The sequence below is a fragment of the Stegostoma tigrinum genome, chromosome 16 (assembly GCF_030684315.1).
Source record: "Stegostoma tigrinum isolate sSteTig4 chromosome 16, sSteTig4.hap1, whole genome shotgun sequence".
Lineage (NCBI taxonomy): Eukaryota > Metazoa > Chordata > Chondrichthyes > Orectolobiformes > Stegostomatidae > Stegostoma > Stegostoma tigrinum.
Genome location: NC_081369.1, coordinates 8,374,369 through 8,392,206, shown reverse-complemented (window position 1 = coordinate 8,392,206; position 17,838 = coordinate 8,374,369). Strand labels below are relative to the sequence as shown.

At 45.7% G+C, this 17,838-nt stretch overlaps 1 protein-coding gene across 3 annotated transcripts in view; it reads right to left on the bottom strand.

Annotated features, from left to right (window-relative positions):
• The window catches only part of elmo3 (engulfment and cell motility 3), a 122,857-nt gene extending 110,494 nt beyond the window's left edge, over window positions 1-12,363 (bottom strand). For all 3 annotated transcript variants that reach the window (XM_059651590.1, XM_059651591.1, XM_059651589.1), the window contains exon 1: window positions 12,151-12,363. The gene's annotated coding sequence lies outside the window, so the exon portion shown is untranslated. The remainder of the gene's footprint in view (window positions 1-12,150) is intronic.
• Window positions 12,364-17,838: the final 5,475 nt, after the last annotated feature.

Genomic DNA, 17,838 nt, shown 5'->3' with positions numbered 1-17,838 from the left:
GTTCTCAATTGCTCCAGATAGTTTCAGTATTGTACTTGTAAAAAGATACAATTACTTTGATGAGTGCGGTGACTGCATTGAAAATAAATAGGTTCTGAACAGTCTTGACAAGGTGGACATGGTAAGGTCCTTTCCTCTTGTGGGTGAGACCAGAACTAGGGAGCGCTATCTAAAAAATTAGGGGTTCTCTCTTTCAGAAGAGAAAGGAACAGAGCTTTGTCTCTCAGAGGGTTGTACCAGACATGAACTCTACCTCAGCAGACAGTGGAGGTGGAGTGTTTAAACATTTTTAAGACAGGAGTAGATTAATTCCATTGTCCAACAGGAACCTAAAGCGATCGAGTGCTTGGAATTCAAAAGGCAAACACATCAGCCATGATAGGCAAAGCAGGCTTGATGGGCTGAATGGCATACACCCACTCCTAACTTACGTATTCAGTTTCATGTCAAATTACAATTTGAATTTGTGCACTTTTAACAAGCCCCCTTTAATTAATCAGAGACAGCTGAGATACCTGCTTTGTGTAAAATGCACCAACCATCCTCAACATTGTAAGATCCCAGAAGCTGGATGGGTCATCTGTCAATCTTTTCTTTGGGCAGCACCTTTGGACAACAGCAGCGGGATGGATCGCCCAGGTGTAGTGCCTCCAATTAAAGGTAGCACCTCTGGGAACACAGGACAGGACCCTGAATCCACAGCCTCCACGCTGTAATGGTAGGGGAGGAACCAGGAAGGAACGCTAAAGGTCATGATTCACCAGACCGTTCCTGTTTTTGAGGTCAATAAATCAAACCACAAACTGCAGGAGGCCAATGTGGACCATCGTGTCTGTGCTAGCTCTTGGAAAAACTTTTGCCCGCACTCCCCTCCCTCCCCCCCAATCCCGTTAACATTCTGTGTGCTCTCTACTGTGTAATTCTTTGCGTTTCAAACACAGATCCAATTCCTTTCTGAAAGATGCTCCTGAATCTGATTCCACTATTGATTCATAATCATAACTGGCTTTGTCTCAATTAGTCATAAAGATGTTCAGTGTGGAAAGAGATCTTTTAGTCCAACTCGTCTGTGCCAATCAGATATCTTAAATCAATCTGGTCCCACATCCTTGTAAATCCTTCCTATTCACACAGCCACCCAGATATATCTTAAATGTTGTAATTGTACTGACCCCCACCACTTCCTCTGGCAGCTCATTCCATACACCCACCACCCTCTGTGTGAAAAAGTTGCCTCTCAGATCCCTTTTAAATCTTTCCCCTCTCACCTTAAACCTATTCCCTCTAGCTTTGGACTCCCCGATCCTGGGGAAAAGACCTTGACTATTCACCCTATCCATGCCCCTCTTGATTTTATAAACCTCTGCAAGGTCGCCTCTCAGCCCCCGACACTCCAGGGAAAGCACCCCAGCCTATCAAGCCCCTCCCTACAGCTCAAACCCTCTAACCCCGTCACCATCCCTGTAAATCTTTTCTGAACCCTTTCAAGTTTCACAACATCCTTCCTATAGCAGGGAGGCTCAGAACTGAACACAGTATTCCAATAGTGGTCCAACCAATGTCCTGTACAGCCGCAATATGACAATCCTACTCCTATACTTAATGTACTGACCAAGAAAGGCAAGTGTACTAAATACCTTTGCTATTACCCTGTCTATCTGTGACTCCACTTTCAAGAAACAATGAACATTTACCTCAGGGTCTAATATGCTCAGCAACACTGCCCCACGTCCCTACCATTAAGTTTATAAGTTCTGTCCTGATTTGCCTTCCCAAAAATGCAACACCTTGCACTTATCTAAATTAAACTCCATCTGCCACTCCTCTGTTCTACTTGTCTATTACCTCAACACTGTGCTGTGGTTCCTGAGTCTCCAGTAAGTGGACCAAACTTTTCTGTCAGAACCATTAAATGTTTGAACACCTCAAATCAGTCGGCCCTTCATGCCATCTGCTCCAAGGAAAAGAATCTGAGCACGTCTAGTATTTCCAGATCACCGAAGATCATATCCCTTTCCACAAAGCTGCTCCGCATCCTCTTCAGGACACAGATACGAAACTCCAGCTGCAGCCTAACTAGAGATTTATAAAAAAAATTCACAAATTAGTTTCTTGCTTTTGTACTCGGAATCGGGTTGGAAAACCATGGATTCCTCATTATCCCAGCCTCGTCGATCTCTCCTGCCAGTTGCAGATATTATTGGGCCAGTCTTTCTGTCCTGGCTTTTTCTCCGGCAATCTGCCGGATTCATTTGGGCTTCGCTCCAGTGACCAGTGCCACTGGTGAGTGTAATCAGCGTTCTAACAACTCACAATATAAGACAGTGCAGTGTCATGGGCATTGCTGTGTTTGCTGCCATATGCAAGTGTATAAATAAAACAAATAATGAATCAATGGGCCGGGCAGCTCACGTAATCAATCAGCCTGGTGCTGCCTTTTCCATGTTACTGGCCAGGTTTCGGATCTTGTTCTCTTCTGGAAGCCATCGCTTATGGAGATTGACAATGGCTTTTTAACAGCAGTAAAACTGTAGCTCCATTCTGATCTCCTGCCAACACCTAGTCCAAACCCACCCTTCACCTTCCCTTAGAGATAATGGGAACTGCAGATGCTGGAGAATCCAAGATAACAAAGTGTGAAGCTGGATGAACACAGCAGGCCAAGCAGCATCTCAGGAGCACAAAAGCTGACGTTTCGGGCCTAGACCTTTCATCAGAGAAGGGTCTTGGCCCGAAACGTCAGCTTTTGTGCTCCTGAGATGCTGCTTGGCCTGCTGTGTTCATCCAGCTTCACACTTTGTTATCTCTTCACCTTCCCTTACCCTGCTTTGAGCTTCACACAACTAGGTACATCCATTTGACTTTCATAAGGTTCTAGGTGACTCCAGCAAAATTCTTAGTCTCCCTATAATTCACCCACAATGCCATTAGGGCGGGAATTCCAGGCTTTTGACCCAGCCACCGTGAAGGAATGGCGATTTATTTCCAAGTCAGGATCATGAGCAGTTTGTAGGGAAACTTGCAGATGGCAATCTCTCTGCTGCCCTTGTCTTTTGAGATGGAGAGGTCATTGGTTTGCAGGGTTCTATCTGAGGATCTTTGGTGAATTTCTGCCGTGCATCTTGTCGATAGCACACACTGCTGCTACTGAGCGTCGGTGGTGGGAGGAGTGGATGTGGTGCAAATCAAGTGGCTGCTTTGTCCTGGATGGAGTCAAGCTTCTTAAGTGTTGCATTCATCCAAGCAAGTGGGGAGTATTCCACCACACTGCTGACCAACATTCCTTGTAATTCTTTTCTTGGCTGTGCAGACCTCCCAGGTTCATGGATGGCAGTGACTTCCGGAACTGGACGGTGGTGCATAGAGTCTGGGGAGTCAGGAGGGCAGTTACTGAACTTCAGGGTTCCTCGCTTCCTGACCTGCTCTTGTATTAACTGGTCAGTTTCAGTTTCTGATCAACGGCAACCCCCAGGATGTTACTTAATGGGGAGTTCAGTGATAGTTGTAGCAGTGAATTTCAAGGGATGATAGTTAGATCCTCTCTTTTTTGGAGTTGGTCTATGCTTGGCACGGTGCGAATGTCAGTTGCCACTTGCCAGCCCAAGCCTGGATATTGTCCAGATCTTGATGCATTTGAACGTGGACTGCTTCAGCATCTGAGGAGTTGCAAGTAGTGCTGAACGTTATTCAATCATCGGCAAACATCCCCGCTTTGGACCTTAAGATGGAGGGAGGGTCATTGATAGGCAGCTGAAGATGGTTAGGCTAGAACGCTACCCTGAGGAGCTCCTGCAGAGAAGTCCTGGAGCTGAGATGACTAACCTCCCACAACCACAACCATCTCCCTGCATGCCATGTGTGACTCCATCCAGCAGAGATTTTGCCCCCCGATACCCACTGATTCCAGTTTTGCCAGGGCTTCTTGATGCCACACTTGGTCAAATGCAGCCTTGATATCGAGGGCTGTCACTCTCACCTCACCTCTGGGATTCAGCTCTTTTGTCCATGTTTGGACCGAGGCTGTAATGAGGTCAGGAGCTGAGAGGCCCCGATGGAACCCAAACTGAGGTGTCACTGAGCTGGTTATTGCTGAACAGGAGCTGCTTGATAGTGCCGTTACTGACACCTTCCATCACTGATGATCGAGAGGAGACTGATGGTGCAGTAATTGGCTGGGTTAAATATTTTTTACTGCTTTTTGCGTATGGGACACACCCTGGACAATTTTCCACATTGTCGGGTATATGCCAGTGTTGTAGCTGTACTGGAACAGTTTGGTTAAGGGAGCGGCAAGTTCTGGAGCACTAGTCTTCAGTGCTATTGCAGGGATGTTTATATCCAGTGCTCTCAGCGAATTCCTCAATATCACATGGAGTGACTGGCATCTGAGATGATGTGGAGTCCTTAGAAATGAATAAATGCGCCCTCATAGACAAAGCTCCTTGGTGGGTATGTATTCCCTGTGGCTCAGGTGAAGCACTGGCTTCAACTGAAGGTATGCCCCATCCATCACTTGGACACGGCAAACTGAGCCACCTATAACCTCAGGGCATGAAGTTTTGGCTCAAATTCCTGGCTGTACTTGGAAGATTTTGACTGGTGCTTGTGAGTTTCACACCACCCTCATGTCTTACAGGACACAAGGTACGATAAAAGATTCTCAGCTTCCGGGCAACATCCGGGAACTGCCTTATCCGCCTTGAACTCCATTTCACATCCCCTGTGAGGGGAGTGGGAGCTACTCGCTTAGCAAGAACGGGCTTAAGTCGCGCCTGTTGAGACCTTGTGACATCTTTATGGCCAATGAGGATGGCTCAGAACAGCTGCCATCAGATCTTCTTCTTCATCCACCTCAGAGGACAGATAGGGCCTACGTCATTCTTTAACAACAATCTCTGCCCCCTTCCATGCGCCCCATGAGGTAAACACAGGAAGCTATCAGTGATATCCCACATCACAGCGGAAACACTCGGAAGTGTCTGTGGTATTTCGCACCAAGTGGCAAACACGGTGAGATAACGGCAATATACATCATGTTATTAAAATGGGGAGATATCAGAGATATCCCACACCGCAGGTTAAATGTAAGCAGATACCAGTAATATTCAATATCTCAACATAAACACTGGAAGATAGCAGTGATTTTCCACACCCAGGAGTAAACACAGTGTGATATCAGCAGTGACCACCACATGGGGGCAAACAGGGCAAAATATCCATAATATTCCACACCACAGCACAAATACTGGGAGTTATCAGTGCTATCCTACATCAGTGTTATACCATACCATGGATGAACACCGGGAGATGCCTGCTGATCTCACACCACAGGAAATATCAGTGATATCCCACACCATGGGAGATATCAGTGACATCACACATAATTTGGAAGGTATCAGTGATATTGTATATCACAGAATATACAAAGAGAGATATTAACAATATTACACACCAAAGGATAAATACAGGGAGATACCTGTGATACTCCATACCATGGGACAAACACAGAGATAATAGCTTTGCTGTCATCTCGGCCCCAGATAAATACAGTTCGCTGTTGGTACTTTCATGGTAGCGAATGTGAGCCAAAGATGGGGCAGACAGAAATGGCGGGCAGTACGGAGGCTGAGGAGGGAGGGTGGGGCATAGGAAGGGGAGCAGACAAGGGACGGGGCAGAACAGGAGGGCCAGCGCGTAGGGGCACTGGAGGAGAAACTGCTGCGAGGGGGCAGAGGAAATGGCAAGCAGAAGTCATGGAGAAAAAAAAGATGAAGTATTGACATAAGGGGTAGCGTTAAGGGGTGGAGTGAAGGAATAGGGTTGTAGGTGGGGAAAGATAGTTCGAAGATAGAGCATGGAACAGTACAGCACAATACATGCCCTGCAGCCCACGATGTTGTGCCAAACTTTTACCCTAAACCGAAGGTATATCTAACCTCCACCCCTACCTTATACTATCATCCATATGCCTGTCTAATAGCCGCTTAAATACCCCTAATGAGGCCAACTCCACTACACTCTCCGACAATGCATTCCACGCCCCTATAACTCTCGGAGTAAAGAACCTACCTCTGATGTCTCCCCTCTATCTGCCTCCACTCACTTTAAAACTATGCCCCCTCGTAATAGCTACCTCCACTCAAGGAAAAAGTCTCTGGCTGTCCAGTCTGTCTATACCTCTGATCATTTTGTACACCTCTATCTAGTTACCTCTCATCCTTCATCATTCTAAAGAGAAAAGCCCTAGCTCTCTCAATCTTTCCTCATAAGACCTTCCCTCCATTCCAGGCAACATCCTGCTAAATCTTCTCTGCACCTTTTCCAACACATCCACATCTTTCCTGGAATGAGACAACCAGAACTGGACACAATATTCCAGTTGTGGCTGAACCAGGCTTTTGTATAGCGCAAGCATAACTTCACGGCTCTTGAATTCAATCCATCTATTAATGAAAGCTAATACACCATACGCCTTATTAACAACGCTATGCACTTGGTTTGCAACTTTCGAGGAAATGTGGACATGAACCCCAAGATCCCTCTGCTCCTCCACACTGCCAAGAATCTTTCCGTAAACCCTGTATTCTGCTTTCAAGTTTGTCCTTCCAAAATGAATCATCTCACACTTTTCAGGGTTAAACTCCATCTGCCACTTCTCAGCCCAGCTCTGCATCCTATCAATGTCCCTTTGTAACCTAGAACAGCCCTCCGCACTATCCATGACACGACCCATCTTCGTATCGTCTGCAAATGTACTAATCTACCCTTACACTCCTACATCAAAATCATTTGCAAACATCACAAATAGAAGAGAACCCAGAACATATCCTTGTGATACACCACTTGGAACTGACCACCATGCTGAATATAAGATAACAAAGTATGGAGCAGGAGGAACATAGCAGGCCAAGCAGCGTCAGAGGAGCAGGAAAGCTGACGATTCAGGCCTGGACCCTTCTTCAACCATGTTGAATATTTCCATCCACTACGACCCTTTGTTTTCTAAGGGTCAGCCAATTCTGAATCCACTCTGTTACATTTCCCCCTATGCCATGCCTCCTTACCTTCTGCACGAACCTACCATGGAGAACCTTATCAAATTCCTTAGTTAAATCCATGTATACCACATCCACTGCTCTACCTTCATCCACGTGTTTGGTCACCTCTTCAAAGAATTCAGTAAGGTTTGTGAGGCATGATCTACCCCTCACAAATCCATACTGACTATCACGAATCAAACTGTGCCTATCCAAGTGATCATGAATCCTACACCTCAGAGCCCTTTCCAGTAATTTGCCCATTACTGAAATAAGACTAACTAGCCTGTAATTTCCAGGATTTTCTCTATTCCCTCGTTTGAACAAAGGAATGACGTTTGCCACTCTCTAATCTTCAGGCACTATACCCATGGGCAGTGAGGATGAAAAGATCATCGCCAAAGGCCCTGCGATCTCTTCCCTCGCTTCCCATAGAATCCTTGGGTAAACCTCATCAGGCCTGGGGTACTTATCTATCTTCAGGTTCCGCAAAATTCCATCTTCCCTACTAACATCCACCTCCTCTAGCCTACCAGCCTGTTTCACACACTGTCCTCCCCTAAAACTAGGTCCCTCTCAGTTGTGAATACCGAAGAAAAGTATTCATTAAGGAGCTCTCCAATCTCTTTAGGCTCCGTGCACAAATTCCCTTTACAACCCTTGATCGGCCCTACCTTTTCTCTGGTTATTCTCTTATTCCTCATGTATGCATACAAAGCCTTGGAGTTTTCCTTGATCCTATCTGCCAAGGTTTTCTCTTGCTCCCTTATAGCTCTCCTAAGTCTTTTCTTCAGCTCCTTCTTGGATAACTTGTTTCCCTCTAGAGCCTTTTCCATTCCTGGTTTCCTAAACCTTACCTAAGCCTCCTTCTTCCTCTTAACGAGTTGTTCGACCTCTCTTGAGAACCAAGGCTCTCTCGCTCGACCGCATTTTCCCTGCCTGGTACGGACATATATCGAGCACACGCAGTATGCATTCCTTAAACAATCTCCACATTTCAATAGTGCTCTTCCCTGACAGCATCTGTTCCCATTTTATGTTTATCAGTCCTTGCCTAACAGAATTATAATTACCCTTCTCCCAATTATAAACCTTACCCTGCTGTATGTACCAATCCTTTTCCATGACTATTGTAAAAGTAACGGAGCTATGATTGCTACCATCAAAATGCTCTCCTACCAACAGGTCTAACACTTGGCCCGGTTCATTGCCAAGCACCAAATCCAAAGTGGCCTCTCCTCGTGTTGGTCTATTTACATACTGTATCAGGAATCCTTCCTGAATGCACTGGACAAAATATGCTCCATCTGAACTATTACAACTAAAATGTTTCCAATCAATATTTGGAAAGTAAAAGTCACCCAGGACAACAACCCTGTGGGTTCTGCACCTTTCCAGTATCTGCCTCCCAAGCCGCTCCTCCACTTCTCTGCTATTATTAGGGGGTGGTCTGTAAAAAAAACCCCAACAAAGTGACTGCTCCTTTCTTGCTCCTGACCTCAGCCCAAACTGACTCTGTAGACCTGTCATTCTCAAACTGTCTTTCAGTAGCTGCCTCTTCTCCCATCCCTCTATGAGTGAGCAAGAACAAAATAGATGGAATATAATGTGAAAAATACGAAATTATCCAGGATTAGTAGGGTAAACAGAAATGCAAAACATTTCTGAAATGGTGAGAGATTGGGAAATTATTAATGGGAAAGGATCTCCTTGGTGATCTTAATTATTAATTGGTAATATTAAAACAGAGGCCATAGGAAGAGTACAAATATTTGAACAGGAATAGAGCTACTTTTACTATTGTTAATCTTTTGAAGAGAGGGTCATAGGAATTGATAATGGGAAAAAATAGAGGTTTTTTTTGGACAAGTGTTTTGTTTCTGTTTGCACTGTAGAAGACTTGGCAAACTTTCCAAAGGTAATTGAAAATCATGAGATGTTGGGCATGGAGAAGCTGAGAGTAATCACCATCAGTAGAGAAAAGTATTGAATCTAAAAGCTGTAACCAGAACCAGATGACGTGGGTGGGTTGAAAGGGGATGGGTCTGGGTGGGATGTTCTGAGGGTCAGTGTGGACTTGTTAGGCCGAAGGGCCTGTTTCCATGTTGTAGAGATTCTACGATTCTATTATATGATCTAAATCTTGGAACTTCCAACAACCATTCCCGTCCTGGAGTTACCCAAGTTTCTGTAATGGCCACAACATCGTAATTCCAAGTACTGACCCATGCTGTAAGTTCATCCATCTTATTTCTGATGCTTCTAGCATTGAAGCATACACACCTCAAACCATCCCTGTGTCCACAATTACGCTCCATAGACTGCATTTCTTTATTAACAACCTCATTCCCTGCTGTGTCTGTTGGACGGCTGAATACCTCGTCCTCTGAGTTACAAATCTGGTTCCCCACCCCTGCCAATCTAGATGAAACCATCCCGCATTGTTTGAGCAAACCTCCTTCCCATGATATTTGTGCTCTTCCATTCAGGTGCAGACCATCCTTACTGTACAGGTCCCACCTTCCCCAGAATGTGCTCCACATTATCCACATAATGGAAGCCCTCCCTCCTACACCAGCCCTGTAGCCACGTGTTTAGCTGCACACTCTCCCTATTTCTTACCTCATTATCACGTGGCACTGGTAGTAATCCAGAGATAACTACCCTGTTTGTCTTGGACTTCAGCTTCCAACCTAACTCCCTGTACCCGTTTTTCACATCCTCAGTCCTTTTTCTACTGATGTGTATCATGCCTCCTGGTTGCGCACCCTCCCCCCTAAAGGATCTTGAAGACACGATCCGAGACATCACAGACCCTGGCACCCGGGAAGCAACATATCATTTGTCAGTCAGAACCGCCTGTCTGTGCCTCTTACTATTGAATCCCCACTACAATTGCTCTCCTATTCTTCCCCCTCCCCTTCTGAGCCACAGAGTCAGACTTTGTACCAGGGTCCCACTCCCTGTGGCTTACCCCTGGTCGGTTCCCCCCCACTGCCAAACAGTACCCAAAACATTATACTTATTGTTAAGGGGACCACAGGGGATCCCTGCACTGAGTAACTGCCTCCCTTCCCTTTCCTTATTGTCACCCAACTGCATTCATTCTTAGGGGTAACTATGTCCCTGTAGCTGGTTTCTATCATCCCATCAGCCTCCCGAATGATCCTGTGTTCATCCAGCTCCAGCTTCAGTTCCCTAAAGCGGTTGAGAGGAGCTGGAGCTAGGGGCGCTTCCCATAAATGAAGCCAGCAGAGTCACTGCTGTTGACCCTGACCTCCCACATCCTGCAGGAGGAACATTGCACTCCCCTCGAAACTTAAGCTTCCCCAATGATAGTTGATGGGAAGGGGATGTGGCTGGGTTTTTAAGAGGGGATAAATGGAGTGCTGATGCTCCACGCTATTGGCATCCATATCCAAAGGATCTTTGACTGCCACTTCTGCCACCACCAGATACACATTCCTCTCCCCTCCACACCCTTCCTGTGTCAGCCTTCTGCAAGGACCATTCCCTCTGGGACACTCAGGTCCACTCTTCCTCTACTCCTAATGCCCCATGGCACCCTCCCTGCAACTGCAGAAGGTGTAACACCCACACAAAAACAGAAAGACTCAAGAGAAACTCAGCAGGTCTGGCAGTTTCTGTGGGAAGAAAGCAGAATTAACACGTTCTGATGAAAGCCACTAGACTCAAAACGCTAACTCCACTTTCTCTCCACAGATGCTGCCAGACACGCTGAGTTTCTCAAGCTATTTCTGTCAAAGTTTCGGATCTCCAGTTCTATGTTTAATCTTAGTGTAACACCTACCCTTTCACATCCTCCCTCCTCGCTATCTGAGGCCCCAGACACACTTTCCAAGTGAAGCAATGATTTACCTGTGCATCACTGCATTTGCTGCTCACTATGTGGTCTCCTCCACACTGGGCATACGAAATGCAGACTGAGTGACCACTTTGCAGAACACCTACCTTCTATCTGCAGAAATGACCTTGAGCTACCTGTGCCTGCCACTTCAACACACCGCCCTGTTCCCTGGCCAACATCTGTGTCTCAGGCTTGCTGCAGTGCTCCAGTGAAACTCAGTGCAAGCAGGAATAACAGCTCCTCATGTACCGCTTGGGGACCCTGCAGGCTTCAGAGTTCAATATCGAGTTCAACAATATTACAGCCTCCTTCCACATCCTTTACCCACCCCCACACCCCTGGCTCTGTCAAGACATGGACTGCTTTCAGCACAGCCAACCCATTCTCACTCACATATGGTCCCTGGCTTACCATTATCCACCCCCTTGTCTACCTCTCCATCTACTGGTAGCTCCTCTGCCCCGATTCCAGCGTATGTACTACTTTTTTCCTAGCTACCCACCAGTTCTGGAGAAGGGTCACTCGACCCAAGACATTAATTCTGTTTCTCTCTGCACTGACGCTGCCGGGCCTGCTGAATTTCCCCAGCACATTCTGCTTTTGTCCTATATTAACAGATTGTCTGAAACCAAAGTGTGCACGTGCTGAGGAGAAAGTGGAAGATTAGTGAGTGACTAATACCGAAACACCATTGCTGACTTGTCTGTACAAGGAACCACAGCATTGTGGATAAAATAAGTACTTTGAACATGATTCGATCTTTCCCAGATCCCACACCCTAAATCAATGATCCAGATACTGTAACTCCATAAAATAGTCCTGTCAGCAATGAACAAGAGAAAACTGGGAAGCAAAACAGAAATGAAGCCGTCCCAGAGGCACAGAAGTTTTTAAAAATTTTTCAAAAGTAGTGAAAAGTCGTACTTTTGTTTTAGTGGAGCACAAAGTTCACAAGAAACTTTCCCAAACTTATGACTTTAGTGAAAAATAATCTTTAGGTCAGTGTTCTGCCCACTTGTAAAATGATTTAATCCTAATTCGCAATCTGCAATCTTCCCCCGCTCCCGTCCAACCCTGACCACCTCTCCCTCTCTTGTCAGTCGCCTTCCACAGTTCTAGAAAGTTACATTCAGACAAGAGGAGGAACAGAACAGGAGTTTGCTAGTTATACCCCGTCTCCAGCCGCTTTCCAGGCCGTAACAGTCCCTCCTTATTCCATTCAAGATTCCCCACCACTTTTCTTACCCCACCCTCGGCACGGAGTTCCGCTTCAGAAGGGCCTGTGAGATTCACCGCGGTGGGCAGTCAGCACGACAGAACGCAGTTGCCAGAAACAAACTTTTTCTCGGGAGTTTTGGAGCCGAGAAGTTGCAGGGAGTGAGCCCAGCAGGGACTGGAACTCGGCTTCCGGGTTAGAAACTGACACACGCCAGCTCCTCCCGCAGGGAGAGGCAGCATCCTCACAGGCACCAGAAACTGACCCCCCACCCCCCACTAAAAATCACTGTCCGCGCAACAGCAACAGCTCTGAGCAGGGCAACAGGCTAAAGGAAACACGCACACACGGGAATGTACATGCATATGCACAGGAATATACAGTCACACACAAAGGCACTGACACACTGGAATATACATTCGCACACCCACGGAATATTCAGAGACATAGATACACTGACACACAGAAATATATATACACACATAGATACTGACACAGGAATACACAGGCACTGACACACTGGAGTATACAGATAAATATAGACACTGATGCACAGGAATATACAGTCATACTAAGATACTGACACACACAAATATACAGTCACACACAAAGACACTGATGCACAAAAATATACAGTCACCCACAGACACATGCAAACAGACACATTTCCACACACACACAGACACTGACACCAAGGAATGCAGAGGCACGCACAGATACTGACACACATGAATATACAGGTAAACACAGACACTGACAGGCAGGAATATACATACACTGAGACACTGACACACACAAATATACAGTCACGTAGAAAGACGCAGATACTCAGGAATATACAGCCACCCAGAGACACAGACACTCAGGAATATACAGGCACGCAACACACAAACACACAGGAATATACAGTTACACACAAAGAGACACTGACACACAGGAATATACAGTCACACAGAGAGATTGGACAGATAGGAATATACAGTCACAGAGACAGTGCCATGAAGGAATTCATAGACACACAGAGACTGATACACAAGGATGTACAGACATACACAGAGACACTGACATACAGGAATATACAGACACACACAGACACTGACACACAGGAATGCACAATTACACACACACAGATACTGACAAACAGGAAATATAGACACACACAGTTTCACACACACACATTGACACTGACATAAAAATGTACAAACACAACACAGATGATGACACCCAGAAATATACATTCACACACAGACACACATGAATACTGACACACAGGAATAGACAGACACACACGAATACTGACACACAGGAATTTACAGATACACACAGATACAGGCAAACAGGAATATATCGTTAATAGAGACACAAACACACAGGAATATACAGTCACACAGAGGTACAAACACACAGGAATATACAATCACACACACAAAGTAACACACATGAATATACAGACACACACACAATCATTGGCACACATGAAACACAGAAACACAGACAATGGCACATACAGTTGCACACACAGAGACACTGACACACAGGAACATACAGGCACAAACAGTGAGATACTGATACACAGAATATACAGATACAGGCACTGATAGACAAGAACAAACAGACATAGACAGAGCGAGTGACACATAAGAAAGCACACTCACACAGAGACACTGTCAAACAGGAGTATGCAGACACACACACACACACACACACACACACACACACACACACTGACATGCAGGAACATAAGTATATATAGTCATTGACAAACGGGAATATACAGTCACACGCAGAGAGACACTGACATGCAGGAATGTACAATCACATACACAGAGACGCTGACAAACAGGAAATATAATCACACACAGAAAAACACAGGAATGTACAGCAAAAAATCAGATACACTAAGAATGAACAGAAAGGAATATAAAGTCACAGAGACAATGACATGACGGAATTTACAGACACACAGAGTTTGAACAGACAGGTATATAAAGTCACAGAGATACTGACACAATGGAATTTAGAGACACACAGACAGACGCTGACATACAGGAATATGTAAACACACATAGACTTTGATACTCAGTAACATTAACACACAGAGCGTGACAGACAGGAATATACAAGCACACACAGACACTGACACAGGAATATATAAACACAGAAACTGACTCACAGGAATTTACAGGCAGACACCGAGACACTGACAAAGGAATATACAATTGCACACACAGAATATTTGACACACAAGAATATATACTCACACACAGAGACACTGACACACAGGCACAAAGAGACACTGGTGAACAGTAACATTCAGACATATACATACAGATCATGAGAGACAGGAATATACAGAAACAGAGAGAGACACTGACACATTGTGAATATGTGTCTGTATATTCACGTGTAGCAATGTCTCTGTGTGTGTTACTGTATATTCCTGTGTGTCGTATCTGTGTGTGAACGTATATTCTTGTGTGTCAAATATTCTGTGTGTGCAATTGTATATTCCTGTGTCAGTGTCTCGGTGTCTGCCTGTATATTCTTGTGAGTCAGTTTCTGTGCTTATATATTCCTGCATGTCAATATCTGTGTGCATGTCTGTATACTTTTGTATGTCCATGTCCAAGTTGTTTCTGAATCTGTGTGTGTCTGTATTTCCTGTTTGTCAGTGTCCCTGAGTGCCAGTGTCTATGTGACTGAACATTCCTGTGTGTCAGTGTCTCTGTGTGTGACTGTGTATTTTGCTGTATGTAGACAGATACGAATGCACAGGAATACACACACACAGTGACACACAGAGACACCGACACACAGGAATATACAGATACACACACAGAGACACTGACACACAGGAATATACAGAGACACACACAGAGACACTGACACACAGGGATATACAGAGACACACACAGAGACACCGACACACAGGGATATACAGAGACACACACAGAGACACCGACACACAGGAATATACAGAGACACACACAGAGACACCGACACACAGGGATATACAGAGACACACACAGAGACACTGACACACAGGGATATACAGATACACACACAGAGACACCGACACACAGGAATATACAGAGACACACACAGAGACACCGACACACAGGAATATACAGATACACACACAGAGACACTGACACACAGGAATATACAGAGACACACACAGAGACACCGACACACAGGGATATACAGAGACACACACAGAGACACCGACACACAGGGATATACAGAGACACACACAGAGACACCGACACACAGGAATATACAGAGACACACACAGAGACACCGACACACAGGGATATACAGAGACAGACACAGAGACACCGACACACAGGGATATACAGATACACACACAGAGACACCGACACACAGGAATATACAGAGACACACACAGAGACACCGACACACAGGGATATACAGAGACACACACAGAGACACCGACACACAGGGATATACAGAGACACACACAGAGACACCGACACACAGGGATATACAGAGACACACACAGAGACACCGACACACAGGGATATACAGAGACACAGACACACAGGGATATACAGATACACACACAGAGACACCGACACACAGGAATATACAGAGACACACACAGAGACACCGACACACAGGGATATACAGAGACACACACAGAGACACCGACACACAGGGATATACAGAGACACACACAGAGACACCGACACACAGGGATATACAGAGACACACACAGAGACACCGACACACAGGAATATACAGATACACACACAGAGACACCGACACACAGGGATATACAGAGCAACACACAGAGACACCGACACACAGGGATATACAGAGAGACACACAGAGACACCGACACACAGAAATATACAGAGACACACACAGAGACACAGACACACAGGAATATACAGAGACACACAGAGAGACACCGACACACAGAAATATACAGAGACACACACAGAGACACCGACACACAGGAATATACAGAGACACACACACACAGGGATATACAGAGACACACACAGAGACACCGACACACAGAAATATACAGAGACTCACACAGAGACACCGACACACAGGAATATACAGAGACACACACAGAGACACAGACACACAGGGATATACAGATACACACACAGTGACACCGACACACAGGGATATACAGATACACACACAGAGACACCGACACACAGGAATATACAGATACACACACAGAGACACCGACACGCAGGAATATACAGATACACACACACACAGACACCGACACACAGGGATATACAGAGATACACACAGAGACACCGACACACAGGGATATACAGATACACACACAGAGACACCGACACACAGGAATATACAGATACACACACAGAGACACCGACACACAGGGATATACAGAGACATACACAGAGACACCGACACACAGGAATATACAGAGACACACACAGAGACACCGACACACAGGGATATACTGATACACACACAGAGACACCGACACACAGGAATATACAGAGGCACACACAGAGACACCGACACACAGGGATATACAGATACACATACAGTGACACCGACACACAGGAATATACAGATACACACACAGAGACACCGACACGCAGGAATATACAGAGAGACACACACACAGACACCGACACACAGGGATATACAGAGATACACACAGAGACACCGACACACACGGATATACTGATACACACACAGAGACACCGACACACAGGGATATACAGATACACACACAGAGACACCGACAAACAGGAATATACAGAGACACACACAGAGACACTGACATGCAGGAACGACACATACACACACAGAGACACCGACACACAGGGATATACAGAGACACACACAGAGACACCGACACACAGGGACATACAGAGACACACACAGAGACACCGACACACAGGGATATACAAATACACACACAGAGACACCGACACACAGGAATATACAGATACACACACAGAGACACCGACACACAGGAATATACAGATACACACACAGAGACACCGACACACAGGAATATACAGATATACACACAGAGACTCAGACACATAGGGATATACAGATACACACACAGAGACACCGACACACAGGGATATACAGAGACACACACAGAGACACCGACACACAGGGATATACAGAGACACACACAGAGACACCGACTCACAGGAATATACAGATACACACAAAGAGACACCGACACACAGGGATATACAGATAGACACACAGAGACACAGACACACAGGAATATACAGATACACACACAGAGACACCGACACACAGGAATATACAGAGACACTCACGGAGACACCGACACACAGGAATATACAGAGACACCGACACACAGAGATATACAGATACACACACAGAGACACCGACACACAGGGATATACAGATACACACACAGACACCGACACACAGGGATATACAGATACACACACAGAGACACCGACACACAGGAATATACAGATACACACACAGAGACACCGACACACAGGAATATACAGAGACACACACAGAGACACCGACACACAGGGGTATACAGAGACAAACACAGAGACACCGACACACAGGGGTATACAGAGACAAACACAGAGACACCGACACACAGGGATATACAGATACACACACAGAGACACCGACACACAGGAATATACAGATACACACGCAGAGAGACCGACACACAGGGATATACA